This window comes from Ailuropoda melanoleuca, chromosome 9 (assembly GCF_002007445.2).
Source record: "Ailuropoda melanoleuca isolate Jingjing chromosome 9, ASM200744v2, whole genome shotgun sequence".
NCBI lineage: Eukaryota > Metazoa > Chordata > Mammalia > Carnivora > Ursidae > Ailuropoda > Ailuropoda melanoleuca.
Window position 1 is genome coordinate 36,969,175 of NC_048226.1, and position 15,280 is coordinate 36,984,454.

Here is a 15,280-nt window from a genome sequence, read left to right on the forward strand (position 1 = left end):
GTGGGCGAGGGCGGCGCTCCGCCGCGGAGGCCTATGGGAAATGCAGTTCCGGTGCGCGCGCCGGCTGCGGGGCTGGAGCGGGCGGTTCAGTCGCCGCTCCTGCCCCATCGCTTGGCCCTCATTCTGCCACCCGCTGCTTCTGCGCGGCGGCCGGTGCGGAGAACACTGGAAACTTCTGGGTGGGCCTGGGGTAGGCCTGCGGTGGGCGGAATCTTCCCTTTCAGCAGTTCTACGGAGGTGACCTTAGGTCACCCGTAACGGAGCCCAGGCTCTCGAAGAGGAACGCCTGGGTCCCCGCCTGACCGAATCTTGTAACCAGGCAGCAAGCGGGGCTCGTGAGAGGTTCGAGAAGTCTCCTGAGAACTTTGCGCCAACTGTAGCTCCCGCTTGAAAGGCCAGACCATGTCATTAGGAATACTGACAGCCGAGTTGGGCACTCCAGCGTTCCATGGAAGGATAGACAGTGACTTCAGAGGTAATTTCCACATCCTAATATTTGTTTTCAGGGTCGAGGCAGCTGGAGGAAACGAAGGAAAGAGGGAAGGACGATGGATGTGAACACGTTCCCCGGGCGCGCGGCCTCACCTGCGAAGTGGGTCAAGGAGGGGTCAGCTTCCGGCATCCCCTATAGAGGGGCGCGTCCCCTTTACTGTTGGCCTCAACCACAGACTTGCCCGTCCTACACACATGGGCAGAAATGATGGCTTTGGTTTCTGGGCGTTAGAAGTATTTTGAGGGTTCTGTTTAAAAATTTTTAAAAAAACTTTAGTATCCCTGGGCATATTTTGGTGGGAAGGTTGGTAAAAGAAACCTTTTTCCTTCTGTGTGAAAACCTAGGTGTATAGATATGGCTTGTACTAGGTGGAAGTGCCCACCTACAAGGGCCAAATTAAATTCAGAATAAAATTCTTTGACAAGTATTGAAATTCTGTTCAATAAGTGCTAATTACTGAGGAGGCAAAAGTGAATTGGACAATGTCTTTTTTAGAAGTAGTTTATAATTCAGTAAGGAGAAAAGACAGGAAGAGAGAACATGGCTTATGAAGAGAGCAGGAATAGAATTTTGGTATTCAAGAAGAGTGAGTGCAATAAGTAGTCTGGTTTGACAGGAAAACAATGCTACTGTAGAAGGGCATGGTGAGAGATAAGCCCAAAGGATGTGGTTAAAGATGTTATGAAAGGCCTTAAGTTCTCAGCTGGTTCTGAGCCTGATTGAACAGAAGAAGAGCCTTGGTAAATATGAATTGGTGTTGGAACAGGTATCTATCTGCAGAGGAAAAATCATTACCTGGCATTTTACACAAAAATAAACTCCATTTACATAAAGATGTAAATGTGAAAAACAAAATATATTCCAAAAAGAAAATATAGTAGTACATGTTCATGACATTGGTGGTCAGAAGGATTTTATAAAACATTGTATGAAAAGATACAGATGTTAATGGAGAATAATAATAGATTTGACAGTGCTCTAGTTTTGAAACTTCGTATAACTTTAAGAAAGTTAAAGATAAGGCACAAACTTGGAAAATATATTTACAAAATATAGAATTTTTAAAGTTTATTTCTAGAATATACGAAGGATTTAATAAGAAAGGACAACATAAGAAAGGAAAACAAAAGTTTTCCCAAAAGAAAACTAGGGAAAGAATATGAAAAGACAAAACAAACCTTTAATAGTCATCAGGGAAATGTAAATTAAGATAATACATCATATCCATCAGATTGACAAAAATGTAGACCTTGAAAATAATAAGTGTGTAGAAAATGAGAATTCTTTTATTTTTTTTTTAAGATTTTATTTATTTACTTGACAGAGAGAGACAGCCAGCGAGAGAGGGAACACAAGCAGGGGGAGTGGGAGAGGAAGAAGCAGGCTCCCAGCGGAGAAGCCCGATGCGGGGCTCGATCCCAGAACACCGGGATCACGCCCTGAGCCAAAGGCAGACGCTTAACAACTGCGCCACCCAGGCGCCCCGAAAATGAGAATTCTTTAACACTGCTAGTAGAATTGGAAATTATTACAACCATTATTGAAAGCAGTTAGAGAATATCTGGTAAAGGTGAAGATGCACATATTCTGGGGATGCCTGGGTGGCCCAGTTGGTTAAGCATCTGCCTTTGGCTCAGGTCATGATCCTGGGGTCCTGGAATTGAACCCCGAGCCTGGGTATGGCTCCCTGCTCAGTGGGGGGCCTGCTTCTCCTGCTTCTCCCTCTCCCTCTGCCGCTTCCCCTCCCCCCCCCGCTCTCTCTCTCTCTCAAATAAAATCTTAAAAAAAAAAAATGCACATATCCTATAAACCAGCACTTTTCAGACATACGTATGTACCCTAGAGAAATGCTTGGATATGTAAACAAAGAAATAGACATAAGTATGTTCTTTGTAGCATTTTTTTGGTAATAGTGAAATATTAAATGCAATGTAAATGACCTATAAGACAATGGGTAATGAATTGAAGAATTAATAGACTATTAGAAAGCATGAAAATGAATGAAGTGGAGCTGCTTATGAACAAAGATAAATCTGTTTTAATAAGAGATAACAGAGATAAATGATGCTTGGGTCTAGAGGATAATGTCAACCACCTGAACCAGAATCTCTCCACACATTTTCAAAAAAACATTATGTACAAGCAGTGCAAATATAATTACGTGTGATTCAAGCCTTTAGCAATATAGGAGACAGAGAATACTACAAACATCCAATTATCAGAAAATTAATCAGTAGCAAATTTTTAAAAATATCCTCCCCTGCTGCAAGACATCTAGATGCTGAGAGTGGGAGAGGCAGGGCTTCAGAGAACCTTTGAAAAAGAAAAAAGGGAGTGGATGATTGAACAAAGCGTAGGCAAAATCAAACCTTGAAAGCAAATGTCAAACATAAAGTGCCAACATATTGAACACAGCTGGATCTTGGTGAATTATAGCATTGGCTGTCAAGAAGGAACTTGAAAATAAGAGACCAGAAATGGAAGTTTCAGAAAGTATTACTTTTGAGGAAGAATCAGCTACACTGACAAGTGGATAGTGTCCCTTAAAGACATGGCAATGAAGGTAAAGAAAGAAGGAGGAAAATTAAGGATTCTACAGAAACAGAAGAAATAAGTCATCCCAGACACCCCACCTCACCCTGACATACATAAAACTGCCACCACAAAAGCATTATCTGTTGAAGGAATTACACTTCACTCTACTGACACAATAAAATACTTTTCAAGTTGGAAATTATCCACAAAAGGCTTATTAAAAAAAAAAAATCAGACCAACACAATGCAAGACTATTCTGAGATGAAAAAAAAAGGTAAATTATAACATTTCACCTAATGAAAAGTATTCCTCAAAACAAACTGTAAGACCAACATCCAAACCAAAATATTCTCAAACAAGCATTAGATATGTGTGTATACGTGTATGTATCAAGTCTAGTTCACAGCCTAAGAACAGAAGTGGACAAAAACAGTAAGGAATGCCTCAACAGTTGACTTAATCAGGAAAAATGTGAAGGAAAAGACAGAACCATCTCACAAATGAAGAATAAATTACCACTGTCTGTCTAAGGCAGAAAAGATTCAAGTAGTTTTTTAATAAACATAAGTGAAGAAAAGGAGGAAACAACCAAAGGAATGCAAATGATGTTAAAAAAGTAAAACAAGTTTAAGAAAAAGTGCTTAAAACAGAAGGCAAAGAAGATTCAACATATGTATTATCAGAGTCCTGGAAGAAGAAGAAAACAAAGCAATGAAACAAAAGCAGTATTTATCACTATAATCCAAGAGACTTTCTGTAAGTAAGAGAAAAATGGTAAAATCGACCTGAAATGAACAACTCTGAGACTTATTCTAGTAAAACTATTGGGCATTAAGGAAAAAGAAGAAATCATGAAGGCCACTAGGCAAAATAACCAGTTTACTTATGTGGGTAAGAATATTAGTATGACCTCACAGTTTTCAAGAGCAACATAAAAATGAAGGCAATAATGGAGCATCATTTTAAGAAAAATTCACATGAGTTCTTTGATTCCTGTATGCAGCTGAAGTATGAGTGCTATAGAAACACATAACTGTTCTCACACACCTTTTCTGGAAAACCATCTAGAAGATGAATTTCATCTAAACAAAAGATGACTTGGAAAATACATCAAAATAACTGATGGTGAGCATTCAGTAGATCTAATTGTAGTACTAATGCTAAAATAAGAGTAGGGACATGGGTCAAAGAGTAGAATATAAACATATATTCTGCTCAGTAGAAAGAATGCAAGTTAAAAAATGAGAGGAAAGCAGAGAGAGGAAGAAAAAAACAAATAAAATCACTGTGTATAGGTATTGGTGGGAGTCAAAAGGTGCCATTTTAAACTCACCCACCAGGTAGAAAAAGTTAAGAAAAGAACAAAGGGCATGATAAAAGTTGTGTAATTAACATAGCTATAAGGCAGATAGATACTAGCTGGAAAAGAGAAATCAGTGGCATTTTTTTTTTTGTAGTTATATAGGCTGGCAAAAAAAAAAAAAAAAAAGATTGGAAAATATAAAGTACATGTTAGATTTTCCTATGGGACATGTGCTGAATTCTGGGATGGTACCAGAAACTGAGGAAGGCTGAGTAGGAAAGGCAGAGTGAAACATTCACTTGTCTTGCAGAGCTTTGGAAACAAAGTTCCATTAGAGAGAGGAAGCCTTCAGCAAACCCACAATAGATGCTTCAGGGCAGTTACCACATTTTTAACCTGCAAAAGATGGGTACTAAGTTTAAAGTCTACAAAAGGTAGAACTTTCAAGCCTGAGAAAAAAAGAGAGTATGCAGGGTATTAATCAAAAGCCCAAGAGGACCAGGGCACCTGGGTGGCTCAGTTGGTTGAGGATTGACTCTTGATTTTGGCTCAGATCCTGATCTCAAGGTCCTGAGATAGAGCCCTGCATTGGGCTCTGCGCTGAGCGTGGAGCCTGCTTGGGATTCTCTTTCTCCTTCTCCCTGTACCCCTCCCTCCGCTCTCAGGCACTCTCTCTCTCAAAAATTAATCAATAAGCCCAAGAGGAACAATCATGAAGAATGGGGATGAACTAGAGATGGACTGAATCTTACTAAATTAGCAACCCAACATAAGACCTGATTGGATTGACTAGCCTTTCACTCTGTCTGACGAAAGAAAGGATCACTGCTAATGGATGATATTATCCAGAGCCTCTGTAGTTAAATGCAAAGTCCAACATACAATAAAGTATTTTTAAAAATAAGAAGCAGAAATAAGTAATAGTAGTATAAAAAGAAAAGTAAAATAGAAGACCCATAGATGATCCTGATATTGCAATTAGAAGGCAAGGCTTTTATTTTAAATAAAATATGATTAATTTTAAATAAAATGGAGAAAAAATATGGGTAAAATGGGAAAGAAGTTTTCAGCAGAGAATTGGAATCTATAAAAAAGAATTTTGAATTCTGTTTATTTTGCCTGAAGAATAATGTCTCCTTGTGTTGTTTTAAAGATTTTATGTTTGACACGGAGAGAGAGAGCACAAGCAGGGGGAGTAGGAGAGGGAGAAGCAGGCTCCCTGCTGGGCAGGGAGCCCAACATGGGGCTCGATCCCAGGACCCCAGGATCATGACCTGAGCTGAAGGCAGATAATTATCCAACTGACCCACCCAGGTGCCCCTCATTGTTTTGTATAACTGCAAGACATAACATCATCAGAGGATCCTGTTTTATTAGTATGTGTGATCCTAAGACTGTAAGCATTGTAAGTTATCTAAGAAAAACAGCTAAACAAAAGCCTTAGTAAGTTTAATACAGTATAATGCAAAGCAAAAATCAAAAGTGTCACCTAGAGTAAAACACATTGAATTTTTCTTCAAAATCAAGAAGATAGCAAAACAGAAATCACCACTGGAATATCAAAGAATAAAACAGACCACTAGACCTAACACACACATAACAAAACACAAGCAAAACTGATACCTTGTCCTTCCCACTGTACTGGTATGTATGTATTACCCCTCCCCACTGTATTTGTATTTAGATGTGATAAGTAAAATCTCCAAAATGACCTTTTCCCCTCAGATCTGTTTAAGGACCATTTGAAATGATAAAGTTTATTATTAGTAACATTTTTTTCTTAAACATTTATAATAACATTATCCCATCTAACTGGGCCTGGGATATATTTTTTCCCACCTCCAAAAGGGACAACCCTTTGTTCATTTCTAAGTATAGATGTATTAGGTAACTGGATATTCCACCCTAATTTTACATCAATTATTTATAAAATATAATTCAAGTCTGAGTTTCTCAACCTAGTTTTTACTTAAGAGTCAGGGCAGGTTCTTGCCATTGGCCACTTTTACATTCCTTATTGCTTCTAGAGAAAATCACCACCAACAATATTTGACTACACATACTTGTGGGCCACTTGATGGAAGTACCACTGATTGTCACTAAAGCAGAGTCCTAGGTGCTGCTTATCTAAATGCTGTAACATATAGGTCACCAGTCATCAACTACCAGCAGATCACTCATGACTTATCTATCAAAAGATGGGTGTCTAGCTGCACCCTAGAATTTGCCCAGCCTCTTCTGAACTACCCTGTTTTAACACTTCCCCTCCTCTGCTCTGTTCTTCATACACCTTGACATCTGGAAGAGTAATGGTAGTGGTATAGAAAGAAATACTCCAGCATTAGTCCTTGGGTAGGACTGGGAAGTGGCGAAAAGCAGTCCCATTACAACTACACTGGTCTCACTCTTTAGTCCAAAGAGTGTTTGAGGAGATCTCAGCTTATCTCTTCAAAGGGGAGAGCAGTCCACTTAGTGAGGCCCCAGTAAGGAACTCAACAGGCCACTAGGGGAAGAAGAGGAGGAGAAAAAAGAGGAGGAGGGGATAACTGGATAAAGTAAGGAGTATTAGCAGTGTGACATACATCCAGAAGTTGAATCAAGTCACTCCTTAGGCATCTATTTACTTTTAGTGAAACCAGTAAGTTCAGTAGAACAGGATATACATCTCTGGGGGCAGGCAATGGCTTATTAATTACAAAAGAAAGGGCTCCTCTCTAGTATCTTCCTAGGTAGGACTCTGCTTGCTGAAAACAGGACCCGAAGACTTAGAACCACCAACCAGAGCAACAACTACAGCCTTCTTTAGCTAAACCCTGTTGTAACTAGTTCTTGGTTTATACGAGAGTAGAGGGAAGCTGATAGGAGCAAACCTCAGGAGTTTTCTCTTACGACACTACTGGGAAGGAGAAATAAACCATCCTAGAACTTAGTAAGATGAGAGCATCAGAGTGGCCAGAGGTTGGCTACAGAGTCTCTATCTCTCCTATGAATGTGTATAGGAATGTTTGAAACCAAGTGTTTTTTCACTAAAGTGAAGAAGCGGCATTTCTTTGCAAAGTCCTTTGACTCATTATGACATCCTCTAGATGGCAGGAAATTAACATAGCTTGCCCAGAACCTAATGGGAACACATGTATGAGAACAAAAGGTTTAAAAATGGTTGAAAAAGGAAAAACTGAATTAATTATAACTTGAAAATATATAATGTTTAATACAAAAATTTTAAAAAGGTTTAAAATGAGCTAACCAGCCCCCTCCCACACTCTTTTTTTTTCTTTTTTAAGTTATGAGACTAGGGGTGTGTGGCTGATTCAGTTGATGGAGCATTTGACTCTCGATTTTGGGGTTGTGAGTTCAAGCCCCATATTGGGTATAGAGATTACTTAAAGTCTTTTTTTAAAAAGAAAAAAAAAGCATAAGACTATAATTAAAACTTCAAAAATAAGGTAAAGAGTTGTCACCAATCCATCCAATCCTATTTCCATACTTTCTAAGAAAGGTGGATTCTGGAAGAGATCTTTTGTTTTGCTAAGAGAGAGAGGTGGTTATGGATTTAGAGAAACCCAAAGGAGCCCAGAGATGGGACATAGTGAGGGATGAAGGAGAAAAAGAGGAAAGGAAGGGAGGTAAGGAGGAGGGAGGAAAGGGAGGGTTGGGGAGGGGAGAGAGGAGAGAGGCAACAAACAAAAGAGAAAGACTGTTCAAAGGTACTTTGTGGTTTTGCTGGGTGATCTGTAATTTTGTCCTTTTTAACATTTCTATGTGGAATCTTTACTAGACATCTACATCATTTATTAATGTTCTATTGTCTGTATTGTATGTCTGTGCCAGATGTCAAATTTCTCTCAACACAGCAACTGGATGGGGGCTGAGTCAGCAAAAGGAGGCCCAGTTACCTCTCTGTATCTATATAAAGCATTCATGTAGCAAAGGGCTCAGTAAAGCTGAGGTAAAATGGTAGCTCACAACCTTCCCCAGAAATCCTCCATTGATTCCAAACAGACTACTTCCTAACTATCAGAGAATATTTGGGTGGCTTCCATCAGAGACAAAAACTGGACAAGCAAAGAGGTTTATTTTATTCTGACTATTGCAATTTGGAGCATACCCCAGATCTGAATACCAGAGTGTCTCAGTGGTGGCTTTGCCTTAGATTTTTGTGGAATGGAGTGAACACATGGCATTTTGGAAGTTTACATCAGGGGTTATTTTGCAAGCAGAAATCTCAGATACCTGAACAGGAAATATTTTCCTCTGTAGTTAGCAAGTTTCAGGAGGACCAAGAGATCTTAGCTAATCAATCATGACAAATAGTTCTAATCTTAGCTAATCAATAATGAGACAAAGAGTGGGAAACTGGAGGGTCTGTGCCTAGCTTTGTCAGGAGGTTTGGGCAAAAGAGAAAAGTCTGTGTTTGTTGGCTTTGTCAAACATAGTTTGTCTCAAACAGTCTTAGGGATTAGAGTAATTTGTGTGGAATTTTGGTCAAAGTTCAGTAAAATAGTCCACAAAGTCAGCATTTCTTGTTGGCACTGTTCTTGGAGAAACAGCCAAACCACCTGTTGTGCTCTGACAGTGGTCTAGAATTGAGAAGGGCTCTGGAGATGAGCATTTAATCAGGGGGATAAATACAAGAATAAGCAGAAAAAATATTAGAGATTGCATTAAGGAATGAAAACAAGACTTGAGACCAGTCTAGTGGATTCCAGAAAATTAGTGTGTTATAGTCCTTTAACAGTGGGGTCATGACTGTGTTGGCAATGGAGTACATTTCTTCATTAGCAACTTGAATGTTCTTATTTATGATGTAGAGGTCAGAGAAATTTGGGGGAACACATATGCAGCAGTCACTTCCAAACAGCACATGTTTCCCCTCTGGGTGTCAAGATCAGACCGAGTGCCAGTCAGTTGTGAAGCACCGTGTGTTGAGTCTTTTGAAATTCTTGGCCAAGAAGTTCAATGTTCTTTATCACATTGTTTACAGTGATGGTTATCTCCTGTAGTAGAGCATGGAAGATGTGAGAGTTTTTCTTTTTAAGATTTTATTTATTAGAGAGAGAGAGAGAATGAGCAGGGGAAGGGGCAGAGAAAGAGGGAGAAGCAGACTCCCCACTGAGCAGGGAGCCCCATGCAGGGCTCAATCCCAGGACCCTGGGATCATGATCTGATGCAGATGTTTAACTGACTGGGCCACCCAGGCACCCCAAGATATGAGTAGCCCATAGTGGAGATGCGCCAGGCAAAAATGTGGCTCATATGTGGTCAGATGCAGCATCCAAGTCCTCAGGATCTCCTACCAAGCTCTTGGCTTCCCTTTCAAGAGTGTTGTCAGGACCAGCAGAGAAAGGAAGAATACAGTAACCTTGTGGTGTCAGCCTTCACATTTTCAGAAAACACAGTTACTGGTAGACTGTCCAGATCAATGATAGTCATTGAAGGGGACAAAGAGGAATTTAAATACTTTAAAGACTTTGTTGGGCTACATATCTGGTAAAGACTCACAAGACTGGCTAGGTAATATGAGCCTGCCCAGTGCTAGGAGATATCAATAGGCCTGCTTCCATAAATGAAATAGGTATCTTTTGGAATAACCAAAGAAAATGGTGCAATTTTTTGTCATAGTGTCATCTTTTCTATAGTAGCTGGGAAAAGGATATGGTTATAAGGAGACTACTCTGATTTGGACTTTTCCATACATAAAATGTTAGTGCCTCCAGATGGCAGCACCCATGCTGGAGTTGTTTGATATAAGGTTACATTTTCTTTGGAAAATGATGAGTAGTTGCAAGTACTGTCATTAGAGTTGGCAGAGTAAAAGATGTATAGTGAACCCTTGAACAACACAGGGGTATGGGGTATCAACCCTCCACATTGTTGAAAATCCTCATGTATATTTGACTCCCCAAAAACTTAGTTACTAATAGCCTACTGTTGACCAGAAGCTTTATCAATAACATAAACAGTTGATTAATACATATTTTGTGTGTTATATGTATTATAGTCTGTGTACTTATCACAAATTTAGTTAGAGAAAAGGAAATGTTATTATGAAAATCATATGCTAGAGTAAATACATTTATAGTATTATACTATAAAAAATCTGCATAAGTGGACCATGTAGTTCAAGCCCATGTTGTTTAAGGTCAGTCAACTATGTAGACAGAAACTGGAATCTAGAAAATTCTTGTCTGTGAAATTGCCAGAGAAATAAACATGACTTTTCTAAAAGTGGTCCAGATTGGATTTGGTTATTTGTTTAACTGATATAAAATATAGGAAGAATGCCCTAGCATTGTGGGGGGGGGGGAACAGTTAAGCTGTGGTGGTTTTAAGGGTAGGAAGAAGAATTTGAGGGAAAATGAAGGAAAGGGTAAACAAAGACAACAATTTCAAGAAAGATATTAAGGTTGAATAATCTCAGTTTAGTAAAAGTCATCCAAACGTTTTGGGGGTCCTGAATATAGGTAAATAAGGAATAGGAAAGAAGGAATAGTAGGAAGGGCAAAAAAGAAAGACATGGTTCAAGGAAGTTTTGATACTAGTCAGTAATAGAAAAATAGAAGGAGGATAACAAGAAAAATACAAAGAAAAAATATGGAGGGGATTGATTATAACACCTGTGGATGATCTTGTTCTGGTGTGTTGGTTGGAAGTTGACCACTTTATGGTATCATACAGTTGTTCTTGAGAAAGCAGTCTACTTCATGTTATTACAGGGGAGGAAATTTTCTTTTTTTCCTTCTACTCTGCTAGGTTCTCTGACAAAAGATAGATTAACCAAAGAAAAACAATTCATGTAGCGTACATTGTGTGGGAGAAACTTCAATGAAGAGTAACTCAAAGGGTTGGTTAGAACTTGGGCTTGTATAGTATCTTAGCAAAGGAAGAGGACTTTGAGTTTCTAGGGGTGGTAAATTGTGGAAGGCAAATAAAATATATGGAAAATTAGTGGAAGATAAGGACGAATAAAGTTTACTATGTAGATTCCTTGCAACTGATAAGGATCTATAGCTGTCTCCAGTGATTAACTTTTGTCCTTCCTGGTAGAAGAAAGGGGACATTTATGTCCTATTTTTAGGTAAATAGGGAAGGTAAATAGGGGGAAGGTAGAGAACTTTCTTGTATCTGCTTCTTCTCGTTGCCTTCAGCTGAAAATAATCCTTACATCAAAGTGGCATATTTTGGGGGTGGTATATTCTGTAACCTACATCATCATCTGCTTCTCCGAGCCTCTCCAAAGACCTTCGATTTAAGGTTTCCTGTTGAGGTGGATTTCTATTTGAAGTAAGGCTTTTTTTTTTTTTTTTTTTTTTTTTAGTTGTGAAATGTGAACCCAAGGTTGTTTTCTTTGTTTTGGAGCAGTTTTGGTGCTAAGGACAGTGTGTTTTGGTTGAGGACCCCCCCAAAGTGTATCTACCCCTTTCATGTATAAAAAAGGGAAAGGTATCAGTAATTAGGGACTCTAACAGTGGAAGAAGAAGATGGTGAGTATTTGAGGTTTTGAGTTGCAGGCATGGAACCCAATTAAAGAGGTCAAGGACATCTCATTAACCATGATGTATAAGGGGAAGGCAATGGCAGAAAAGTTAGGGAGTCAATTCTGGCAATAGCCAACTAATTGTAGAAATCCTTGGAGTTGTCTTTTGGTGTTAGGGAGAGGGAAATTGATAATGATGTTAAGTTTTTTAGGAATAAAATCTTACTTCAGGGTGGATATCATGTACTGGCACTTAAGGGCTATTAATTTTTTTATGTTTAGAGATCTTATGTCCCTTTTAGGCAAGAGCTTGCAGTAAATATTGGGCATTGACAACATCATTAAGCAGAGAAGGTCATCTATCTACTGAATTCGGGTAATGAGGCTCAGATACCCTCAGAGGATGGACTGAAGTTCCTCAAGAGAGGTTTGCCTGAGTCACCAATGGACGAGACTGAACAATGGGGGAAAGAAGATGGAGTACAGTGTGGGGCTGTGCCTGACCATTCTTCATCCCAGACCTTCCCATCACCCCAAGTGCGCGGTGCTCTGAGAGAGGAGCAGAGTGCACGGTAAAACTCTGCTGTGGGTAACTTGCCAAAAGAAGTCTTGCAGACTGGAGAGGGAGTTCCTGATGAGAGCCAAATTGCTGGGGTGTATTTATTCCACTGTAGTTAATAAGTCTCTAGACCAACCCCATCAAGGCCAGCCTGTACTATGTATGTGTGTGGGTGTAGAATTAAAAGAAGTGGAGTTTAAACTCAACTAAAAAATTATAACCAATTAAAATACTTAAAACAAAGAAATGGATTGAAGTTTGAGGCAGAAATAAAGCCCAACAGGTTAGGAACTTATCACTGTAACGCAGCTAACAGTTAGGATGAGAGAGAGAAAAAAAAGTAGAGAGAGGAGCTTAAGTCTGAGGGTTTGTAAGGAGGCTGCTGAGAACAGCTCAACTTCCCAGTAGACAATATTCCATTTAGCATAAAGCAGACCTTCATCCCACTTGTAATTGTCCCCCTGGTGGCTGTCACCCAGACTTGCAATGCAAAATATCCCTCAGTAAGGTCTGCATATTGCGTATTGACCCTGTGCTAAACGTTGGTTAGATACTGATTATACAAATGTGAGAAAGACTGTCTGCATTTAACACTTTCCAGCGGGGAGACAGGCAGGTAAACAACTATAAATTCAGTGTCATAAGGACTGTTTGAGACCTCCACACAGAGGATCCACAAGTAGGAGCAAGGAATTCTCTGGAAGGTTAGAGTTTTCCCAGATGTGACAAGTGAGCAGGACTCTGCAGATGAGCAGAGAAAACAGGAAAGGGCATGGAGCTGAGAAAACAATAAGAGCAAAGGTTCAGAGGACACAATACACACATTTCCCCTCCCTCCCCTCAGCCCGTCCCTTACTACTGATTCTGAGATGTCTTGCGTGGAGGGGGTGATTTTCAAAGTGGTAAAAAGGTTGAGTGCCTAGAGTGTAGGTGGGGTTCAGAGTCCTGCAATGTGAGGATGGAAGAACAGGTTGGGCCTGGTTGTAAAGGGCCTCAGATGCCAATTAGCAGTTTACCACACATGCAGTGCTGCTCTCTCCAAGGTCAGGGGATAAAATCTTGCAGAAGGAGAAGTCTGGCAGCGGTAGAAGGGGTACATAAGGGCAAGAATAATGAGACACTGGTAGTCTAATGTGGAAGCTATTATGGCAGGTCTGATGAGAGATGATTAATCTTGGAAGTGGGTTGGGGTCAGACATTTCCAAGTAGGATTGGTAGAATCTGGTGGCCTGTGGCACTGGGTCTATGAGGAGCATGGTGGTGTTGTGGAGGGTGTGGATTTTATAGCCAGGCCAGCCAGGCTCAGTCTGATGCTGGCATTCACTAGCTCTGTGAATCTGAGCCAGGAACAGACACGTTCAAAGTTCAGTTCTCTTCTGTAAAAATGGGCATAATGCCAATTACCTTTTTTTTCAGCAAAGATGGAATGACACAATGTATGTGAATCTAAAGTTTTGTCTGGCACAAAATAAGTAATCCATACGTTTGAGTGCCCTTCAGCAGGTGTTCAAGACCTCCCAAATTTTGTTTCATGGGCATCTTTCTAGGGGAAGTCTTACTCTCCTGTACCCGTTCCCTCCCTCCAAAAATAATAGGGCTATTTACTGTCCTCAGACATGGCCTATTCTTTCTCGTCTCCGTCTTTGCTCATGCTATTTCTTAGAATATCCTTCCTCTCCTTTGTTCTCATTGTTCTGGAGGGCAGTCAATTTGCCTTAAAGGCTCTGCTTCAAATTGTACCTCGTCTAAGAACACATCCTCAGTTACCCCACGTGGAAATTATCTTTCCTTCCAAAGCATTCTATTGGAACCATTCTAATGACCCTTATACTATACTGCACTTTACCTGGCTATTTTAGATATATATTTTCTCTCTTCTAGGTAACATCGAGTTTTTTTATTCACTGTACTATTTAATTCAGTGTACAGTGTTATCAAAAGTAGAAATTTGGGGTACCTGGGTGGCTCAGTCAGTTAAGCATCTGCCTTCGGCTCAGGTCATGATCCCAGGGTCCTGGGATCGAGTCCTGCATTGGGTTCCTTGCTCAGCAGGGAGCCAGCTTTACCCTCTGCCTGCCGCTCCCCTTGCTTGTTCTCTCTCTCTCTCTCTCTCTCTCTGACAAAGAAATAAAATCTAAAAAAAAAAAAAGGTAGACATTTTATATATTAATATGATTGACTTGGGTCGAAAAGAAAACAGTGAAGCAAGGACTAGCTATGAGGGCAGGAGGAGGATGTATGTATCCTTGCTGACAAAATCAGTGGAGATGTACTGCTGTCGATCCTAATTTTATTACCCTCATTTCTACTTCCACCTGTACTAGTTACAGTTCCTCCACAGCATCTCAGTATGGCAAAATTCAACATATAAGGCCAGGAAGGAGTGTTTCAGACAACACCATCCTACTAATTTACTGAGTTTTTGGTTAGTTTGTAGGTTTGACCTGTTTTGTGAGCTACAGCCTTAATTTAAATGAGCGGCAAAAACCGTATTTGCTCTAGTTCTTCTTGTTATTTCTGTAAGAAAAACATATAGTATAAATATCATATATATTTAAACATGTAAGTATCTTATATATCATATAGAAATATACATTATTTTACTATATATAAATATAGTAAAAATATGTAATATAAATATAAAATCACGGCTAACAGGAGAGTGTTTCAAAATTAAATTATCTGATTAAGTAGCACACTCTTTTTTTGCTTAGAAGTTTTAACTTCTGGGGCTCCTGGGTGGCGCAGTCTTTAAGCATCTGCCTTTGGCCTAGGGCGTGATCCCAGCGTTCTGGGATCGAGACCCACATCAGGCTCTTCTGCTGGGAGCCTGCTTCTTCCTCTCCCACTCCCCCTGCTTGTGTTCCCTCTCTCACTGGCTGTCTCTGTCAAATAAATAAATAAAATCTTTA